The sequence below is a fragment of the Pteronotus mesoamericanus genome, unplaced genomic scaffold, assembly GCF_021234165.1.
Source record: "Pteronotus mesoamericanus isolate MK-2021 breed Mesoamerican mustached bat unplaced genomic scaffold, CSHL_Meso_final contig_20, whole genome shotgun sequence".
NCBI lineage: Eukaryota > Metazoa > Chordata > Mammalia > Chiroptera > Mormoopidae > Pteronotus > Pteronotus mesoamericanus.
Genome location: NW_026555085.1, coordinates 56,204,665 through 56,221,555, shown reverse-complemented (window position 1 = coordinate 56,221,555; position 16,891 = coordinate 56,204,665). Strand labels below are relative to the sequence as shown.

General features: G+C 38.4%; 1 pseudogene; it reads right to left on the bottom strand.

Moving 5' to 3' along the window:
- The window catches only part of LOC129066899 (armadillo repeat-containing protein 1-like), a 50,957-nt pseudogene extending 48,760 nt beyond the window's left edge, over positions 1-2,197 (bottom strand).
- Positions 2,198-16,891: the final 14,694 nt, after the last annotated feature.

Genomic DNA, 16,891 nt, shown 5'->3' with positions numbered 1-16,891 from the left:
TGGGCAAGATACACATTTAACAAGTCCCATGAAGGAAAGCTTGTTTGCTGTGTCACTATGCCCTTCAAAGTCAACTTAGACGATGGCAAAGGGCAGCTGTCTTACAATCCCTTATTTTAGTGCAGAGAAATGTTCTTGGTAGTCAGAATTACTCAGTTTGTACAAGGCAGTCTTCAAAATATTTCTAAATATTATTATTCATCATTACAGAGACCGTGTTATTAGAGAAAATAAAATTATTAAGATAGAATGAGAGGTCAGGCTGCCTGGTATTAAACATGTCAGAACAACACAGAAGATGCAGTAACCTGACATTCTTGTTACAAATGAAAATCAAGTACAAGTTTTTCTGTTACATTAACAATCATGTAATCCTCTAAAGGTGCCTTTTATAACATGAAGGATTCAACCTTTTCTAGTACATATTAAATTATATGTGCTAGAAAACATTCTTAAATTATATCTTCTTATTTAATGAGTAGAATGACATTCAGTCTTTTTGAAAGGTGCTCCTTTAGGGATGAATGACCATCTTGGACATGTACTGATTAGCCAACTGGTATAGAGAAAACGTTCAATTTGCTAAGAATTTCTTGATAAATATTTTTTGACCACCTACTATGTGCTGAGCACAGTAAGACAAAATGAGTAAAAGACCCAGAATATGCCTTTCAGAAGACTATAATCTTGTTGGGAAAACAACAAATGTTTTTTTGTTTTTGTTTTTGTTTTTTTAACAGCCTGGCTGTTGTGAAAAACAAGAAATGCTATGGTAGAATATAAAATAGAAATAATAAATGCCACCCTGGCCAGCGTAGCTCAGTTTGTTGGGACGTGTCCCATAAACTGAAAGGTCTTGAGTTCAATTTCAGTCAGGACACATAACTGGGCTGTGGGTTTGGTCCCAGGTCAGGGTACATATGAAAGGCAACCAAGTGATGTTTCTCTCTCATATTGTTATTTCTCTCCCTTCTTCTCTCCTTCCCTTTCTCTGTCTCTAAAATTAATAAGCATGTCCTCTGGTGAGGATTTAAAAAAAAGAAATAACAAATGCCAAGGCCAAAGTTTGGCAAGACGATAGGGAAATCATACTGAGCAAAATGCCGGAGGGCAAAAGAACAAGGCAGATAGAAAACACAGAGAAGAGCCTTGGGAAATAAGGTTATTCCCCTGAGAAGGTGTCAGATGACAAGAAAGATTCAATCACAGAAAAAGGGATTTTTTAAAAAAATTGATTGTATAAATGCTGGAGCCCTGGTGGTGAAAATGAATCATGCAGGTGGGTGACTATCAAAGATCTAGCACCTGCAAACATGAAAATCTAGAGCAGGCCATTTGCCATAACATACCCATTAAGTGACTAAGGTCTATGGTGAGTCCATGAGACCAGAAAGGAAAACAAAACAGAACACAAAAGAAGGACTGATTTATGGTAGGATTCAAAGGAAAATAAAGCACTGAAGATCATATGCTAGGAGAGTGTCCAACAGAGTTAGACAGGGGCCATTCAATGGATGGTGTTTGAATGGGTGGCTATTAGGTAAATCTCAGATTCTGAGCCTGAGTGACTGAGACATTGATGGATAATAAATGAGGAACAGTAGTATTGTAACACCCTCATACTGGCTTAGCTGTCTCTGAGACTACACAAAATTGAAATTAGAATCCCTCAAGGTCAGTTCATTTAATTCAGTAAATCTAGTTTAAAAAAAAAAAACCATCAAACAGCCTAGTTTAATGATACAGAAGAGAGACAGCTCATTTTTCAGTATTTCCTTTTTTGCCTTTTTGGTGATGTGGAGACCTAGATTCACAAACTCAGACAGATGGAGCCATATTGGGGATGGTGGGATGTGCTAACCTTTCCTACATTGTCTGCTCTTGCGGAAAAGATGGTTGATGCAGCTGACTACACTTTCAGTGAGGAAATGCTTTCCACAAGATCATTCGCAAAGGCCAAGAACAATGAAGACTTTTCACAGAACAGCACCTGGTTTTTCCTAAACAATAAGCTGTTCTTGCCAGGGCATTTTCTGCTCACTGCTCACCTTTTAGGAGCCTTCTAAATAGCTGCACTCCTTCTCTTTTCCTGCTCCTGGTTTTAAATCATGTCTGTGTTGTTATTACCTTGGCTCCAAACTCCCATAATAGCTTCTTCCTTAAGCACAGGGACACAGACACAGACACAGACCATCATGGCCGGTGTGAAAGACAGGAAATGTCAGGCAGTGAAGAGAAGCAGGCAGATACACAATGCTATATTAGTGCAGAAGTCACAGGCTACAGCCTCATTCTTGAAACTCTGCTGTTTTATTTTCAAGTCTATAAATTTGCTATAATTCCTAAGGAAGTATTTTCATATGAAAGTCAAAACCATCAATATTTATTCTGGGACTAGATCATTAATAATTTAATACTTCATGCATAGTTCCAAGTTGGTGGTGCCGTATAGGTGTTTTGGATCAACTGTTTTAATGTAGTTACCGTGTCTTCTAATTAAAAACTTCACTAAGGGAGGATTTGAAAACTATGAATGTGCTGCCACCTTGAGGATTCTTTCTGTCCATTTGGAGATTAACCTTTACCAAGCAAGTGTGGACAAGTGGTGGTGGTATCATTTTATTCTATAAAGAAATAGGACTAAAGTTGAGTTCTCCAGTTTGGGATATTGCAGAACACAGAGGCAAGCATTTGCATGGCTGACGTTATTTTACTTCAGCCACACATTTCAGCATCAGGTGCCACAGTCATTAGTCTGAAGTGCTCTGGCATCTTCCTCCCTGGTGACGGCTTAGACTCACAGGAACCTTATCATACAATTCCCTCTTCTTTCCCCACCTCCACTTCCATGAGCAATATGAAAATGATTGGAGAAAGAAGTTGGCATTTTATTTAATTGAGGTTGAAATTGACCTGAAATGAATAACTTAAAATACAGATATACACACAGAGAAAGAACTATAAAACCCTAACCTCTCCTACTCTTTGAATTGTTGCCTTTTTTTTCATCATTAATACTGGAACTACAGAGACAACAGGGCTCTAAAAATCTCCTGCTCAGAAAACAGGGCAGCTTGGGATGGAAGCAATCCCATTCTTGAATTTATAATAAGGGGCAAAATGGTTGCCAAATTCATTATTATCCACAAATTAAAAGACAATGATATATAGTATAAAAGGTATTCTTTACTGACTGGTCTCCATTTGATGAGCTTCGGTTCTATGTATATTAGACTGAAATTTTTTAAAAAAATAAACTAAAACAGTAGACTCTTAATTTGGGAGATTTGTGTGTTTCTTGGCTTTCAGAAGCCCCTCTCATTAACCCTTTAGTATATTCCCATGGATTCTTCAGCTTAGTGTCTACCAAGATTCCTTCTTCCTGCATGCTGAGAAAGAAAAAAAAAAGACTTGAACTTCTATTGAACCTGAGGCCTCAACACAACTACGGGCAGAAATGGTTCCATTTCCCCATTAAAAAGCTTTCATTTACAGACCACAGATGAAATTTCATCTGCTTTGCATCAGTCTCGTTTATAACTTGAGAGAACTTGGCACTACAACCCTAAACCCCATTACTGGTGTATCCTCATCTGAGGAGAAATAATGCATTTACAGCTTGGTTTTTGTTTATCTTGTTTTTGTTTAAAAATAAAGCAGTGGTGCCCTCACATTTTTCACCCCCCATTCAAAGCTGTGTTCTGGGCTGCTCTCGGCTGAGTACCTCCAGAATGACAGCCATATGTGTTTTTTTCTGTCTTTACATGCATTTAAGCAACCTGGAACTCCATTGGTGTTTACAAATGCCTTCTTGGGTTTCTGAATCCACATCCATCAGAAGTATAGAAAAATAAAATGGCATGTTTTAAGTTTTCCCTTAGAAAACGTAACTGTGAGATGAATATGCTTTCTCTTTCTGCTCAGACAGCCTGACAGTAGATGCTCCTCTTCATCCCTCCCACAGGGCGATAATTCCCGGAGTTAGCCATTCCCGGTTTTGGTTGCAAAAATAATGGTGGAATGAATGCAAAATTAACTGGAATAAGCCTCCACTTCATTCTAGCAGGAGTTTCTTTACCTTCCTCTTTGGGCTAAGTTTATTCTTCCTGACCCAAGTTGTTGTAACTTAGCTTTTCTTACCTATTAGAACATATAACTTAGCTTAGCTATTATCATCAGAATAAATGTCTGATTCAACATTTATTTTTCCAGTGCAGAAAAAATGGTTTGCCATAGAGTAGCTGGTTGAATTGAATGGATTTCACTCAATACAAGAAAGAGGGAAAATCTTTGCAAAAGGTATCATCATGACATTTTTCTTTCAAATCAAATTTGAAAAGCAAAATGTTCAACCTATTCTGCAAAGACAAAAAGTAAAGGAGAGGGGAAGTGCAATTGTGGAACTTCTTGACAGGTAAAGTGTCAAGATGTAATGGATGTCATGACCCATATTCCAAATGTGCTATCCTGTCCCAATATTAGAATCACTTTTTAAACTGTCTTAATATTTAACTCAATGACATTAATTATGTTATTTATGCTATCACCCTTCTTCATCTGGAAACAGAAATCAAATGTAACTTACAATGTAACTACAGCTACAGACAGGTAGAATTATGATAATTTCAAGATAAACAGCTAACTTAAATCATAGGAATTTATGTCAGTAACCTGAGATAAGAGTAACATAGTAGTGGTAACTATAAACCAGGTACTGAAGCTCTAGGTTCATCATTCCATTTAGTCCTCCCAGCCCTCAATAGCATGAGGAAATCACTGCTATTATTCCATTTTACTCTGACACTTAACCAACATGATACAACTTGCCCAGAGTGATACAGTAGTAAATGGCAGAATTCAAACACCCGGAGTCCATTGCTAGAAGCCACCCTGTGAGCAACCACATAGTAAAGATCATCCTGTTATAATCATTCTTTTGTTCTATTTCTGTTCAAAACTCTTCTTCATGGTGACTATTAACTGTAGCTCATATTGTCTTCTAGTAGTGCAGGGCACATTTGGGTGTCTGCAGTACCTAAATTCATTTAGGGAAGTTCTAAAAAATTCTGCTCAGTTTTGTTTTCATTTTTCCAAGTTACAGTGAGCGAGGAAACAGATTTGGATAAAAACTACTACTCTAACAAGTCAGAACAACTTGATTTTAGATCAGCCAGGGCGACAGTGTAGTTTTCAGGTCTAAAAGAGGAAGACTGAGTTAAAGAATCGGCTGTTGAACAACAGATTCATTCTGTCACTGCATTAAAAAGCTCACTGAAATGCTTACTTAAGGAAGAAACTACTAAACTTTTTTTGTGCTTTCATCATATTAGCAACAGTTAACAGACTTCTGACTTTAGAAATGATCCTTGACCTAGGAAAAGAGATCCCTAGAACATTGCTTAATTAGTATGACAGTATGTCCTTTATTATTTTGTCATATGAAGAACAAAGGGAGCTACCTGATGTCCTTAACTTACCCATATGGATCATCACAGCCTCAATCCATGTATGAATCTGTAACATGTGTTCTAATTAATGATGAGTGTTACAATGTTGCCTTTTACAGATTTATCATTCATTGTAGATGTTAACTACCACAACGAGTAAAGAGATAGAGTTGAAAGAGTTCCCCCCAAATTTTTCACGGTTCACGTACCAGACAGGCATGTGCAAGGTCAATTTACAAAAGAGGGTAGAGGTTGCCACGAGAGCCTCTTCCTTAATTGTATTTTAAAAAACAAGAACAGTCGAATTAGGAAGTCATTTTAACGACCTTGTTACAAGCTTTACTTGGTACATATAAGCATACAATACCTTTTAGTTTTTCTGTAACCTAAATGATAAATAAACCTCTTAGGAGTTCTGTGATGGTATAATAAATGCCAAGTTTATGAGGGTTTTTTCACTTTAAAATGATCCATTTAATGCTTCTTACCACTATAGGTAGTAAAGAGAAGGTATGCAGAGACGTCTCAAAAAAAAAGAGTATTTTGAATCACCGGGTGAGGAGGAAAGGATCTGATACTCTTCAAAAGTAAGATGATATTTAAATGTGAATATTCACATTGTTTTCCTTTTTAAAACGCACACTCCTTGCTTCCATTACACAGTGACTCTATTCCTACATTTCCTCCAGAACCTGGAGGAACACTCCTCTGCTTTCTGAGTCTTCCTCAGTTTCAAATGGCTGATGATACTTTTCATGTCCTCCTAAAACCCTGGCAGACTTTGGCAACACTTTCACCACTGGAATTTCAAATATCAAATTTGTGAACATCATTATATTATTTATAGACTATGCGTAATATGTTTCTGAACCATTTTATACCTTTAAAATCAAATAATGCAGTCTCATTTTAAATTATGTCTGGTTAGGTTTGCTTTTTTGTTGCTTGAGATTTCATTCGTGGTCTAGGATGTAGCCACATTGGTCTATGAAGAGCTCAGCCGGTGGAAAAGGATAAACCGCCTCTTATCCATGATGCTGAATACAGCATGATGCGTCACCTTGCTGCTTATTCTGGGCACTTCGTTATTTTCATTGCTGTCAGAATCCTTGATGACCCTATTTTAGAAACCTAGTCAAACCGCAAGAGTCACAGAGAACCAAGGCACTCCCACCATGAAAGGTTGTTGAATAAGTCATCTCTTCTCTTAGACAAGTATAAGTAACATGGTCTATTCATACACCTAATGTGGCCATTGTTAAATAAGCAAACCCACCTTGCCTTTGCTCATTTTAATTTATTTATTTTAGAGAGAAAGAGAATGAGAGAGAGAGAGAGAGAAACATCGATTTGTTTTTCCACTCATATATGCAATTATTGGTTGATTCTTGTATGTGCTCTCACTGGGGATTGAACCTGCAACCCTGTTGTATCAGGACAATGCTCCAACCAACTGAACGTCCAGCCAGGGCTCCTTTGCTCTTTTTCAGGGGTACATTTTCTCCATGTTTGCACTGCTCGTTCATCAGCACATTTTCATTTCTGACAAAGTGCCATCACCTCTGCTCCAGCTTCTTTATGCATGGCCCATATTTTCCATAAGAAATGATTCCTGGCATAGTAAGAGTGGCTGTCTGTCTCACTCTTCTAACTGGAAATTATGTTTGAAATCCTCTGTCTAAAAGAATTGTTATTTAGGAAACAGCCAGTAGTAACTTCCACTACTCTGCTTTACTAAAAAGAAGTCTTATCTTCCAGCTGACACAACAAAAACAAAGAACAACTCCATTCCCACCAAAAACAGATTAAGCAACATCTGTGAGAGGAGGTGGGTGAAGGCGAAAAGCACCCCTGAGTAGGACCCAGACAGCCTACTGGACTGGGTGATCTTGAGCAAGCAAACGTTAAACTATTTTGGGCCTTGGTCTCCTCATCTTAAAAATGAGAAACTATGTGAGGTGATCACTAAAACTCTGTCCAGTCTTATACAGTAATATTAGAACTTTATGAATACAACAGGCAGCACAGGCTTTGTATTTGTCTGTGTCTCTTGTGCACACGTACATGTCCTTATTTCACATATTTTTCCTGTCACAACTCTTCTCCTTTACTTTTCTGATAACTAAATCACGCAGGTAAATCCAATTAGGGACAGACCTTTCTGAGCACCAACAGAGCAGCCAGCTGCTGATCATTAGAGCCCCTCCACACTCAGGTAATCCTCCTTCAAAACCTAATTAGAGCACTTACATCAGGATTTTTAACAAAAAGATGTTTTTTGAGAATAACTCCAAAGTGGTGTACAGGACAAAGTGATAACCACCATTATTAGACACTGAACAAAAGCACTGTACAAATTAAAGGACCTGCAAGTGAGTCGGCAGTTGGCAGCTGCATTTCTTTTCACATATCCTTCCCAGTAAACAAGTTAACCCATCTCGTCCTACTTTTTTCTATTTTCTTGGGCATCTTCTCCATGAAGCCCTCATGAGCTGTGCAGCGGGCTGGGTGAGTCTCTAAGACTCTGTCCATCTAAACTGCTGTGAATATCAAGGACATGACAGGTACTTTCTAGCTCCATAGATACTTCTCAGTTTCCAGCCTGTAGGATGGTTGTTGGAGCTCTTTGTGGAAAACACCTATAACTTCTTTGTTTCTCTGCCTTTTCCTTCTGTTCTGCTTGTATGGTGCTCTGTCCTGTATTCCCTCTCCCTCTAGACTCTGAGTTCCTGAGACAGCTTTCTCTCTGCTCTGCCCCACCCTCCGCTGCTCAATGGCTGCTTCCACTCTCTTCCTATCCTTTTCTCCAACATGGGTGGACAGTCGTCTACAAAATGAGTGACCAAACTAGGTGATCAATAAAACCCTGACCAGTCCATTTGCGTAGGCAATCATTTGGGGTTGCATACAAAGATTCTTCCATTCTTGGTTCTTTGGACTTACCGAATAGCAGAGGCTACTAACCACTCAGGTAAGGTTTTGGTAGAAAGGACAAGCATTTAGGGGAGGGGCAACCCACCATCAGGAAAAAAATTGCCTCTAGGAACCAAAGAAAGTTTGTCTGTAATTCATTTTTATTCATTTTAAAGCATTCCTAGATCACATCAAAGCCCACTAACTCTTAACCTGCTCTTTGCCAGCACATTTGGATAGTAATTATAATAAACCATGCTTCTGAGCACTTGCTATGTACCAGGCAATATCCTGAGTGTTTTATCATCCTCACAACCACATTTGGAGAAAAATACCATTATTATCTCTGTTTCAAAGATGGGGAAAATATGGCTCAGAGAGGTTAAGGAATTCACCCAAGATCATGGAAAAGCAGAGCATTTTGAAAACCTAGTGGCCTAAAGTTGGGGTCTATTCCCTTAAACTCTTTGCACTCTCCTGCCTCTCTCTACATACAGGGTTTCAGGTGCACAACAAATTGGTCAGAATCATGTGTATATGCCAGGGGAGTGGGTGAAATGGTTGATTTCATTGACTTAGCAAGTTAGTTGCCCAGATTCTCCTTCCCCTTTTCAAAATAAATCCTTGACTAAAGCATGTCTTACTTGAGAGAGGGATGCTGTTTGTTTGTTGCTGTTTTAATTTACCAGGCCCTACAAATCTTAAGTTGTAGAAGTTCTTCAAAATTATCCATCCTGATGTGGGCTGAGAAAGGAAGATTTTCATCTGCTTTGGGATGGGTACACCATGTTAAGAGGGGGCCATGTGATTAACAAATATGAAAGCATGGATGATTAGAAGAGGAAGGGACTTAATTTTTTATATACAGGAAAGAAAACTGAGGCCCAGGGAGAAGAGGGGACCTGCCTATGTTCATGAAGTTTGTTGGTGATAGAATACAATTAGAATCACTGATTTCTCTTTGAGAATTCTCTCTAGAAGTAGATGATGCCTCTTATCTGGTGGAGTGAATGTATCTAAAATAAATGCCATAGCTCTGTTTCTGTATATATTTTTCTTTATTTCTACTATCAGTGTCCAAGGGAAAAGAAAAATCAACAAGAAACCAGCAAAAGTAGCCAGTACACATCTTCTGTCGTCATCCCCACCTCTGGGACAGAGGTGCCATGGGGGGAACTGGAGGAGAGGGGATGTGGTGAAGTAGGCAGAACCAGAGTCACCACCTGTGGGTTCATAGTTGTATCATTCAAACCAACCAATTCACTGTACATTTACTTTAGAAATTCTTTTAAAGTAGACCATCTTACCAGGCCCTTTACACTTTCCAAACTTCCTGGAATTAAGTCGTGATGAAGGTATCTTTAAATAAATTCTCTCTGTGTCTCCAAATCCTTAGTCTCAAACTCCTAAGGCAAATAGGCGAATAACCTAACCACTCAATCATCAGACCTCCCCCTGTGCCTGCTCCCCAAAGATTGGCAATAAAACTCCTCATGCCAAAGAATGCCCCCCTCTCACAAAATCCTTTCCAGATTACTTGCCTATGGAAAAAATGCTTCCCTCCCTTCCTTTTTATATTTAAACACAGTAAAATCCCATGAGGTAAAAATTTGAGAGTCTCTATAACACATTTCTTTACATGAAGGGATGTTGCTCTCTTGAATATAATATCTGGATTTATCTGTATATATTGGGATTGATCTTACTCCAGCATAAGGGATGAACTACATCAAGAGTATTCTGATACTACTCATCTTTTTCTTCATTTCCGTTTGATAGCTTTACACTTTTTGCTGAACTTTGCTGAGTTGATTAGCATTTTTAAGAGTCTCATAACTACATAATAAAAAGGCAGGCTCACTACTGCTCTGGCCACCATGGCTTGGACCAGGAATGGACCCAAAGCAGATGAATCTGCTGATTGGCCAGATACATTCTCTCAAGAAATTGACCACAGAGGCAGGGGCAGATAGTAGCAGAGCCAAATTGAATGATATAGCAAGTGAAAGCTGCAAGCAAGCTGAACATAATGTGAAAATCCAAACTGAGTAAATGAGGAAGCTCAGAGAGAAAAACTGGCTTCAGAGGAATAGAGACAGCAGTTTAATTATTTCCTGAGGAGGGCTACTGATTACACCTCCCAACTTGAAGGGTTGGCTTTTGTTTTTGTTTTTGTTTTTTTTAAGCTACATCTATGGCCTTTATTTATGTATTTAATTTTTATCAAATTTATTGGAGTGACATTGGTTAGTAGTATTATATAGGCTGCAGGTGTACAATTCCATAATATATCATCTCTATATTGTATTGTGTCTTCATCACGAAAAGTCAAGTCTCCTTCCAACGCTATTTATTCCCCCTTTACACTCTTCTACCTCCCTGTACCCCTCTTACCCTCGGGTAATAACCAAACTGTTGTCTGCCTACCAGTTTGGGGAGATGTTTTACTCAATTCCTTCACCTTTTTTTACTCAATCCCCCAACTGCCCTCCCTTCTATCTATGAGTCTGTTTCTATTTTGTTTGTTAGTGTATTTTGTTCATTAGGTCCTATTTATAAGTAAAATTATATGGTAACTATCTTTCTCTGACTCATTTATTCACTTAGCATAATACTGTCCAAGTCCATCTATGCTGTCACAAAAGGGATGATTTCTTTCTTTTTTAGAGCCTAGTAGTATTTCATTATGCAAAGTACAGCAGCTTCTACTCATCTACTCATGGACATTTTGGCTGCTTCCAAATCATGGCTTGTTGTAAATATTACTGTAGTGCCTATAGAGATGCACATATTTTTTCAAATCAGTGTTTCGGGTTTCTTTGGATATATCTCCAGAAGTGAAATTGCTCAGTCATAAGGCAGTTTCATTTTTAATTTCTTGAGATAAACTCATACTACTTCCAACAGTGGCTACACCAGTCTGCATTACCAACAACAGTGCATGAGGGTTCCCTTTTCTCTGCACCTTTGCCAACACTTGTTGTTTGCTGATTTATTGATGACAGTCATCTTGACAGATGTGAAATGGTATCTCATTGTGGTTTTAATATGCATTTTTCTTATGATTAGTGATGTTGAACATCTTTTCATATGTCTATTGGGCATCTGTATATTCTCTTTGGAGAAGCATCTATGGTGCTTATGGAGAAGCACCTTTGCCTACTTTTTTAATTGGATGGATTTTTTAGTGTTGAATTTTATGTTCTTTATAAATTTTGAATATTAACCCCTTATCAGATGTATCATTGATGAATATGTTTTTCTATTCTGCGGGTTGTCTTTTTATTTTGTTGATTGTTTCCTTTGCTGTCTAAAAACTTTTTAGTATGATGTAGTCCCATTCACTTATTTTTTCATTTGTTTCCCTTGCCCAAAGAGCTATATCAGAAAAAATATTGCTCTGAGAAATGCCTGAGCTTTTCCTGCCTATGTTTTTAAATTACTCCCCTTTTGCTAAAGGCAGTCCAGGTAGGCTTGTGGTTTTTTAAATTTTTAACAAAACTCTTAACTAGCAAATTTGTATTATCACCCATTTAGAACAGTTGTATTTGTTTTTTTAATCATTATTTCACTAAAATAGTGAAACCTAGGGGTCTCAATTGGGAAAAGAGAGAGTTAAATGCTTCCAGATTTTGAAAAGTCTTTGTCATGTTTCTACAAAAACCCATGTCTGTGTAAAATCAGATGAATTAGCAATATGGTCAGCTTACTTTCTGTTACCATCATGCTGGTCATTTGCTGAGCAGGAAATGTATGCAATGGCAGACTCAGGGTAACTATCATTTGGTAAAGTTGAATCACCATAGCCATACTCAGGCAGAGAACTCAGATTCTGTAAATAGAATCCCAGCACTTGATGCTTCCAAATCAGAGTATATGGTATAGTTCAAACATCAGGCATTTTAAATGTAAAAAACACAGACACACACAAACAATTTAAAGTAAGCAGCACCACGCAGTGATGGGACTGGGAATAGCCACCATTTGACAGAAGCACCAGCATTCGTTCCCTTGCAGACAGAGGAACGGTTGGTTCTTTGTTAAAATTTTCCCAGAGAAGTTTAGATGTGATCAATGAGGTGTTATTTTCAGTGAGAAGGAAACCATCTTTATAATGTTTTCGCTCCTTGACCTCCTGACAAGAAAAATCATTGGGTAAATTTCAAACTTACTTAAAGATGAAAATGTTAACAATGAAAATATAGTTGTCATATTTTACTATGTATAGTTGTGTTTATTACAATCAAATGCATTTCCCCAAGCAATGATCAAAAAACATTATTGCCTGAGGAGTTTCCTTTTATTCTTGGGCACAGAGAACATTGTATTGCTAAATTTAATCTGCTGAAAATCAAATTTTATGACTGAAAACTTAGCCCAAATGTAACCATAGGCATTATAGTGATTACATTAAATAAATGAAAGTAAAATACATTTCTGATATAAATTTAGCTGCAGTTTGACCTGTAATTTATTCTATGTATGAAGTATAAAACATTAATCTGAAAACTATTTTCTGGTATTTCAGTCTGAAGATATTCTGCAGTTCTTTGAAGTGTGAGGACCTTAATTTTTAGAATGTATTTTGTTTGTGTCACAATGGGATGTTCATCTCTCCTCAACAACACTGGATCCTATAATACCTTCAGTGATGTCCTCAGTGGCTGGCCTTCCTAGGCATTTCTCTATAAATGAAGAGTTTTCAAGAGAACTTCAGCAGACTCACTGGCGTCTAAAGAGACATTTTCTCATTATTTAACTTTTCAAGCCTTCTTGCTATTGAAGAAAACGTGGTTAGCAGCAGAGCTGCAAAGTAATCTGTAATCAAGAAGAAGGCATGGTCAGGGTCAGATAGCATCTTTGAATGGTTAACAGAACATAAAAGTAAAGACAGCCCTGAGCACAGTTGAGTGACATTCTGAGTGGGGCTAGTTCTGGTATTTTTAATACTTTAATATTCTGCATATGCCCAGGACACAGTATATTAAAGATCCTATACTAACCATATCACCACTATTTTTTTTTTTTGATACTCTAGGGCTTCATTTGACAGGGAACTGCCCTCCCTGGGGCTAGCCACATCTTAGATACAGCACTAGACTTGCCGGCAAGCACGCCTTTCATATGCAAACCAACCACTCAGGAGCTCACACTCTTCAATTACCTCCTTTACCAAACTCTCACAAATCAATCCACTAGTCCTCCCTCCCCCACCTCCCACTTAACCCCAGTCACACCAGAACCAGGTGTAAGACAGCTCAGGACAGTCTATACACCCCATAGTCAGCTGAAATTATTCAAACTAGATAATAGGACAAAGGCTCCTTTTTCAGGCCCTCTTTCCCAGAGTTAGCTGGACCCCATAAAGCTTGACTGACCCTAATTGTTTTACAAGCCTCTATCCTAAGGACTAGAAAATTACTGGATGCACCCTGAAGGCTCAGTGGCTCAGGGAACATATGAAGCGGCATAACAGACCACAGCAACCAGAACCTGCACCCAAAGATAACATCAAAAGCTTCAGTTTGCCCTGGCTGGTGTGCCTCAGTGGATCAGGTGCCGGCTTGCAAACCAAAGAGTCACAGGTTTGATTCCCAGCTAGGGCACATGCCTAGGTCGCAAGCCAGGTCCCCAGTTGGGGGCACGTGAGAGGCAGCCATAGAGTGATGCTTCTCTCCTTTCTCCCTGACTTCCTCTCTCTCTAAAATAAATAATAAATAAAATCTCAAAAAATAAATAAAATCTTTTAAAATTAAAAAAAAAAGATACAGCTTATACAAGACCAACTGAAACATCTTGCTCTACACCCACCCCAATCACCTCATAAAAGCTCAAAGCCCCCACCCCTCAGGGCTGGTGTATCTCTCTACACCATGTCCTTTCCCTCTCTCGGGAAAGTAAAATGGAAATTTGCTCTTGGCATTTTCTTCTCTTTATGGAGTCTGTTACAGCCTTCCTCTCCAACCACCCTCATACTAGCCAATCCTAATCCTGTTTACCCTGCCTTGCCAATTCCTCCCCACAGAAATGACGATAAAGTTTTTTGCCCACACTTCCTCCTTGCTCTCCCGTTGCCTCCTGGCCAACCCTGGTGCTTCCTCACATGGCTCTGCATGCTATGCCTGGCCCCCCACTTCTAAAGATCTGTGTGTATAAACAGATCTTCCTTCATGATAGTCAGTTCTATGTCTGGGTGTCTTACCTTAAAACAATTTCTGGGTACATTTTTAAACAAGTTACTAACAATGTAGGACTTCTGCATCTCCATCATTTTCGTTTCTTGGTAACACTTTATTCCTAGAATTATGCGAGAGTATATTTTGTCCAGAATTGTGTATGGATTTGAGGTCTGAGACATGTGTGAAGGGAAAATGACTACTCCCTTTGTTATTTTGTTTGTGAATCTTATGTCACTGGAAAACTTTTCCCACAAAACTCAGCCCAATAATAAGGCTGAAACCACACTTTCTGAAACTTTATAACCTGAATTTAATTCTTACTTTAGAATTTGATTGTGGCTCTGGTCTCTGTATTAGTTCCAATCCTTTTTTTTTAATTGCATTGGTGTTTAACATATTAAAATGCAAAAATCAAATACAGAACTGATTAAAGAAGCAAGGCATAAATTTGGTAGTAATCAATAGTCATTACACTTATGTAATAGCCCCACGTGGCTTGGTGCATTTGGCATATTGTGACATGTTATATTTTGACTAAATAATTAGCTTCCAGTCTGCCTGATAAATTGGTTCACTGTTCTCCTACGTTGTGCCCAATTGACTCTGTTGTTCAATTTCTTCTGTTGGAGTCAGAGTACCCCGAGGCTTAGTCCACTTCATCTGGGCAAGTAAATACTGTTCTCCTAGGGTTACATTTAATTAAAACAGCAGTATTTAAGAGAAATATTTCACTTCTAAGGCCTAAATCATCCTTTGCTAGTATAATTACTTTGCAAAAATCCCACTGTGGCAAGATAGGAAAAAACCAACAATGATGCAGTTGTGGAGTCACCATCTGAAAGCTGAAGAACAAAATCATCAGGAAGCCATAGTCATTTTTTTTTGCCTTGTTTCTACATAATAAACGAATACACTGAATGTATCAACAATAGGTCATTCACAATAGATGCCCAGGCCTACAGCATTTTTATTTTGTTGAGTGAAGTAAAACAGTTTTTGAATCTGAGAGAGAGAGAGAGAGAGAGAGAGAGAGAGTGTGTGTGTGTGTGTGTGTGTGCGTGTGTATCTGTGTGTGTGTGTGTCTGTGTGTGTGTGTAGGGGCACTATCATTAATTAAAGATCTACCACACACAAGCACTTTGCTAAACCACTGCACATTTGCTTTCTAATTTTTATAATTCTAGTAAATATTATGATTTTGATCATTATAGCCCTATATAATTAATTTATCATCTTCAAATGTTCTCAACATAAAAATTAATGAGAATGAATATTTATATCCTATACATAGGTAGAGAACTTAACTGCTAAAATGCAAGTGTTTTCAGAAATTCCACTTACTTTATAGGGAGTTGACATTTCTTTGCCAGGCCCTGTGGTAAGAGTTTTCTCATCTCAGCCTTACAGCAATCAGTGAGATGGGCTTACTGTTCTCTTTTCACTATTGAGGAAAATGAGGCTCCCCAGAGGTAAAATGACTCTTTAAGTTTATGTAGCTCTTTCTACACTCCTGTATATTTTATCAAGGGAAATACTGATGGAGAGGTAGAAATATTTTAAGATATTTCTTGGTTTGCCTGTGGCCTTCCCCTCAGTGAAAGAGGGGCACGTGCTGCCTCAGGGTGGCGGAAGCGGCTCTCCGGGCTTCACAGAGAAGCCTCACAGAGAAGCCTCACAGAGAAGCCTCACGTCCTGTCCATCATGGCACCCAAGGGGGAAAAAGCAATGGTCTGGGCCCAGGCTTCTCAGCCTGTCTGCGGTGAAGGAGCAGTTAGTTACCTTTGTGATGAAAATAAAACATTATAAATAAAATTATAAAAGTGAGTTACTAAATATTTGAAATGAATAATCCAAAGACATAAAAAATACATACCCCAAGCTCTAATTATTAAGTTAAAATTACTACAAAAGTTTTTATACTCTTACTTTCAATTTTTGTACTTACCCCATTGAGAATTAGTAACAGACAATTTAAATAATGTATATGCTAGTACCTTATCTATATATCACACTTTTTAATAGCACTGAGTGAGGAAACCAGTCATGAGTTTCTAGACCCCCGAGATGGAACGGAAGTGTCTCAGGGGACTGAGAGACTGAAGAACCCTTGTGATGGGGTCAAGAAAGACATAGAGAACATGGAATAAGGCAATGAGAGGCCACGGCAGGACTGCAAACATCATTGGCAGGTGAAGCTGAGGCAGAAGTCACTGCCTAAGACCTGTTGGAGGGATGAGTTCTACCTCAGTGAAGGTCTGGGAGGGCAGGAGACCACCATAGACCAGACATGCACCCTTCAAATGCACCACCATTTCTTTAGATAAGCCTCCATTAACCTAGATCATGCCAAAG